This window comes from Mangifera indica, chromosome 4, assembly GCF_011075055.1.
Source record: "Mangifera indica cultivar Alphonso chromosome 4, CATAS_Mindica_2.1, whole genome shotgun sequence".
Classification (NCBI taxonomy): Eukaryota; Viridiplantae; Streptophyta; class Magnoliopsida; order Sapindales; family Anacardiaceae; genus Mangifera; species Mangifera indica.
The window spans coordinates 3,875,209-3,881,796 of record NC_058140.1 but is presented as its reverse complement, the minus strand read 5'-3'; the positions used below and the strand labels follow the sequence as shown (position 1 = coordinate 3,881,796).

The 6,588-nt window shown below is 29.7% G+C and overlaps 1 pseudogene; it reads right to left on the bottom strand.

Annotated features, from left to right (window-relative positions):
* Window positions 1–3,641: 3,641 nt before the first annotated feature.
* LOC123213669 lies at window positions 3,642–4,618 on the bottom strand (annotated as a pseudogene).
* Between the last annotated feature and the right edge of the window lie 1,970 nt (window positions 4,619–6,588).

The window sequence follows — 6,588 nt, the reverse complement described above, 5'->3', positions numbered from 1 at the left end:
CATGCAGTAAAAAGATCACCTATTAATAGTTCCGCATACCTGATAATAGATGGTGAATTATATCCAACATAAATTCTCAAATGATGTTGAAGTCCTATTTTTGTGCGTTGTAGAGACACAATAGGGACATACATAACACAACCAAATATTCTCAAATTAGATATATCAAGTTTGTGACCAAGAACTAATTGTATGAGATACTATTGGTGATAAGCAAAAGGTCGCAAATGAATTAATGCTGCAACATATAATATAGTATGCCTCCATATAAAAGTTGGTAATTAAGTTTTTAGTAATAAGATACATGCAATTACCTAAAGTCATTTGATAAGAGGCTCGACTAATTCATTTTGAGTGTAGACATGTGGGACTAGATGTTCAACATTAATCCCTATAGACATGCAATAATTATCAAATGTCTTGATGTAAATTCACTAGCAATATCAACTGTATTGACTTAACTGAATAATTTACAAAATGTGCCTTTAATTTGATAATTTGTGTTAACTATTTAACAAATGCAATATTTCGAATTGACAATAAACAAACATAAGACTATCATGTAGATACATTAATTAAGACCATAAAATAATAAAATGACCCACTTGATGGATGAATAAGTCCCTATGTGTCCCTTGAATCCTTTGTAGGAATGATAAGGATTCAACTCCAATTTTGGAGAAAGATAGTTTAATTATCAATTTGCCTTATGTAGAGGCAGTGTAAAATTTTTCATTAGGCAATAAAATTTTATAATTCTTCAATGTATATCCATGTGAATTTTTAATAATTGTACGTATCATTGTAGATTTTAGGTGACCTAGACAGTCTTGTCAAAGCATAAAAACTTTTAGATCAGAGAACTTCTGGTTTAATACTGTATAGGTTTCAATTATCTTTATGATTGTATAATATAATTTAGATGATAAAACAGACAATTTTTATAGGATAAGCCTTTTTTTGGAGGTATTACCGATTATATAAATGAATTATGCACCATTTTTACACATGGTTTCAATGTGATAACCATTATTTCTTATATCTTTAAAACTAAGTAGATTTTTTCTAGATTTATTTGAATATAATACATCATTGATGCTTAATTTGTTCACATTTTTAAACAAAATTGTGACTTTTTCAGAGTCTTTGATCAGATTTATTGATCTTGATATAATATTTATTTTAGCTTTAATCGGTGCTAAAATTAAAAAAAATTTCTTTTCCTTGAAAATTATGTGCATTGTTGCACTATCCACCAAACACATATCTCCATCTTCAGCTTTTGAAGTCAACGCTTTAATTTTGGATTTCATTTCCTTTTATTTAAAAATTATGTTACTCATAATGTACACAAAATATTAAAAGAAAGGAAAATATGATAATAAAATACAAATTAATATTCATGACTCCAAAATAATTATATATGATGAATTTTAATTATAAAATTCTTGGGCATTCAAGTCACTATTCAAATTACCCATATTTTTATTCTTAAAAAAAGTTTTAAAACATCAAGATTAATTAGATCAACAAGATCTAAATCATCAAAAATTCAATCCTTATGAATGCTTAATATAGATCCACCCAATGTTTGTATGTACTACAAGTACATAACCAATAACATTTATGATCACGTTTATTATTTTGTGGTTTACTTTGCATTATTCTTTATTTTGTTTTAGTTTTAGTCTACTTCTGGTTATATGATTGAGATTTTCTATTATAACCATATTCGAATTGAAAATTATTTCATTCATGCTCTTACTCACACCCATGATAACTACTTTTAGTAGTTGTGTTCACTTTAAAGAACGATACAATACTTGTGGGCAAGTTTGATGGGTTTTTATTAGCGAGAAAAATATTAATTTAGAATTTTTTGCTCAAAATTGCTACTACATAAACATATTATAAAATAAAAGATGAAGAATTTTTTTCTTTCACATTATCTCAATCAAGGAAATATTTTGAATATAACAGAGTTGTACTAAATTATAGAGCCATTGAGAGCATTATTAAATCTTATGTTCAAATTTATCTTTTAAATTTCTCTATGAATTTAATGGATCTATCATTATATCCATATATTCGGCTTGTAATCCATCAGGAATGTGACACTGAAAAAATAATAGTCTTGTATTTATCCTTTTGAGATATTTTATTTAATCAATTTTTAAAACTCATATATTCAAGGTGGATAGTTGTGTAAAAAACCCATTTAATATTAACCAACCAATTTTATAAACTTTAGATTCAAATATTGTTATATTCTTCTGGTTTTGTAGACAATATATATGAGTTAATTTTTAAAATTTCAGGTTTAAATATTATCTTATATTTACAAAACAACTGATTTTGTAAGGAAAATATTGAGATTAATTTTTTGAAAACTTCAGGTTCATGTATTATCCCATAATTAAAAAACTTTTGGTTTTGTAATTAGTATTTAGAATATTATAATATGTATTCTAATTATATTTTGACTTCAAGTTCATATTTTTTACAATTTATACAAACTTTAGGTTGCAAATATGATATAGTTATTATAAAATAAATACTTTGATGAAACTTTGGACTTCTGGCCTCTATATATATATATCTCACGATTTTATAAAGTTTAGGTTGCAAATTGGATATAATTATTATATTAAAAATAAATATTCAAATAATATTTAGGATTTCTGTCTCAAATTTATGTTTTTATAAACTTCAGGTTACAAGTAATATTTATGACGATAGGTCTAAATTTATGATTATGTAAATTTTAGGTTACAAATAATATTCAGGATTTTAGGTCTAAATTTATGATATTCAAGACTTCAAATTTAGATTCATAATTTTAAAAACTTTGGATTGTAAATAAGATACAATTATAAATAAATATTAAATAAAAGAATAAAAGAAATTAAAATATCTATAGTTTATATTTGATAAGTATAATAATATTATAACTGAGATATATATATTTATAATATATAAATAAAATAATAATATAATTAAAAGATAACTAATATTAAAATATATTTATGTTAATCATACTAATAACGTGTTATAAATTATTAAAAAATAAACCCAAAAGAAAGATAAAAGGATGTGGAATTACATAGCCTTTCATTTAATGCTTTCTCATGTATATTTTTTAAGATCATTTGATATATCAACTATTTTCCAATTCATATTTGCGTCCTTTTTTTTTTTTTTTGCGTTGATAATCTTTACACGTAGAAAGTCATTTCACAACAATAGCCTTTTTATACAAGGACACATGTTAAAAAGAAGATTTATAATTAATTAGTTTTTTTCTCTTTTAGGTTGCTTAGATGTTAGGCATATATTACTCATATGATCATATCATATTTCAATTTAGTACCATATTAAAATTATGTTCAACTTAAAATTGGATTTGAATTGGATCAAATCTGAAAAGAGTGAAACTTGTTTTCATGGAATTCAAACTCAATTCAATTTATATTTAATTTGCTTTATAAATCTAAAATTTGTATTCCGTTTGAGTTTAAACAAATCAAACTTAGTTTAAATTCTTCAATTATGTAAGAAGGTGATATTATAATTAAAAATATATTATTTTATTATTATTTAAAAAATATATCAGACAATAATATATTAATTATACAGGGAATTAAGACAATTAAATTTCAATAATCAATACAATATGCCTTATTCGACACACATATGCCATTCGACTGGAATATTATATCCTAACACGATCCTTATAACCACCAAGTTTCATTTGGAGTCATTCCTCTCCTCAATCCTGCCCGGGAACCCACCTTTCATCTTGGCCGTCAAATGCGCCACAAACTCTGGCTCAACACTTTCCTGTATCACTGGCACCACCTTGAACCTCTTCAACACCCCACTTACTACTCTCTTCATCTGCAAAAACGCCATGTCTTTCCCTAAACATATCCTCGGCCTTGCTTGAAACACAGGATGTGTACGAATCCCTTCCAACAAAGCTCCAACTGCCATCTTCTTCCCTCTTCAACCACCTGTCTGGCTTGAACTTGCTCCAATCTTTTCCCCACAGCTTCTCCATTCTCCCCATTGCGTATGGATGATACGCCACTCGCATGCCTTTCTTCACAATTGTCCCGTCTGGCAATACGTCGTCGTTCTCCGCTACCTTGGAGTCTACAGGTGCTGGTGGGTAGAATCTCATTCTCTCGCAGAGTGATGCGTGCGTGTATACCATATCTTTTATGTCCTCATATACTGGAGTGTCTGATTTTTCTTTGATTTCGTTGAGAATTTCTTTTTCGACTTCAGGGTGTTTTGAGATGAGCAAGAAGAACCAAGTCAAAGCAGCAGATGTGGTGTCTCGGTCGGCAAGTGTGAAGCTGATGACTATATCAGTGACAAAGTCATCGTCGTATTTGCCTGAGCTCAAGAATCGTGCCAAAAGATCCGTGGACTCACCAGGGTTTTGTTTCTTTTCTTTTATGATGTTCTTTGAAAATGCTTTCACTTCAGAAATTGCAAGTTTTAGACGCCTTTCAGAGCCAATATTGAGAAGCCGTTTAGCCTTCCAAATTATAGGTAAGGGCGCTTGAAATCTTTCGCCTTCCAAATTTTTAATTTGAAAATTTAATGACATTATTTGTATGAAGTCTGATGTAATATCTACATAGATAATAAGAGTTTGAAGTACTTCTTCACCTAGAGAGAGCTAAACATGAGACAGAGGAGACGGTCATAACTGGTTAAAGATTATGATTGTGACATTCGGTACCATCCTAGAAAAACAAATATGATGGTAGATGCCTTGAGTAGAAAAGTGATGTTATCATAGGTCACAACTTGTCAAAAGGTACAAAAGAGATAGAGAAAGAATAGATTGACCTCAACACCAGTTTTAACCCTACCCACAAAAAGAGAAGAGTATGACTTTGTACACCTATGCTAGTTACGGTGGTTTTTACTTTGAAAATTTAATGGTATTATTTGTATGGAGTTTGATGTAATATCTACATAGATAATAAAAGTTTGAAGTACTTCTTCACCTCGAGAGAGCTAAACATGAGACAAAGGAGATGGTCATAACTGGTTAAAGATTATGATTGTGACATTCGGTATCATCATAGAAAAGCAAATATGATGGTCGATGCCTTGAGCAGAAAAGTGATGTTATCATAGGTCACAACTTGTCAAAAGCTACAAAAGAGATAGAGAAATACTAGATTGAACTAGTTATGGGAATGTTAGTTGATCTGAGGATTTGATCAACATTATTAGATGAGATTCGTGAAGCTCAATTGTTAGACAAGTGGTGTATCCAAATAAGGAAAAGGATTATCAAGAACACAATGTTTGATTTTAATATCATTGAAGAGGTGTTGAGATTTATGGATCATATGTGTGTTCCTAAGGCGTTAGTTTTGAGGCATAAAACCCTATATGAGGTTCATAACTTTATTTAAACTATTCACCCTAGGAGTGTGAAGATGTATCAAGACCTGAAAAAGACATTTTGGTGGATCAACATGAAAAAGAGATGTAGTTGACTTTATGGCAAAATGTTTGGTATGTCAATAGGTTAAGTCTAAACATCAAAGACCATCTAGATTATTGCAACCTTTAATCATTCCTGAATGGAAGTGAGAGCATATCTCTATGGACTTTATGGTCAATCTACTGAGAGTTTAAGATAAATACAATGCCTTTTAGATTATAGTAGATTTATTAACCAAGCCAACACATTTGATCCATTTTAAAGAGGGCACTAACATGAATTAGTTGGGTCAGATATACGTTAAAGAGATTGCATGATTGCATGGAATACTTAAAACTATTGTATTAGACAGAGATGCAAGATTTGTCTTAGCCTTTTGGCAGAGTTTATAGAGATCGATGGGTACCAGATTAGCATTTAACATTACTTATCACCCTCAGATTAATGGACAGATTGAGACAGTGAATCAGGTGATAGAGGATATGTTGAAAGCTTGTTGCTTGGATCAAAAAGCGAGTTGGGTTGAGGTGTTGATAGTAATGGAATTCACTTATAATAATAGTTATTAGACAACTATCTGGATGGCTTTCTATAAGGCACTTTATGGGAGAAAGTATCGATTACCATTGTATTAGAAAGAGATTAGTGAAAAGGATACATTGGCAAAGTCCTTAGGGTTGGAAATGACTAAAAAAATAATCAAAGATATGAGGTTGATTCGAGAAAGGATGAAACAGGCCTATGATCATCAGAGAAGTTATGGAGACCAAAAGAGGTGAGATTTGGAGTTTGTTATGGGTGATAAGATATTTGTGAAGATTGTCTCCTACCGCCATATGATATGGTTTGGGCAGAAAGGAAAGTTAACATAAAGGTTTGTAGGACCCTATGAGATCTTGGAACATGTGGGCAAAGTCTTTTATAAACTTGTATTACTAGTAAGTACAGATATGATGTACAATCTATTTCATATGTCATTGATGTGCAAGTATCTTCGTGACCCGACTTATATGTTAAGAGTTGAAGATAAAGAGTTTAAAAGTTTTTGATAGATGAGTGAAATAACCTAGGAAAAAACAAATTTTTTGGTTAACATCCTTTGGAGGTATCATTGA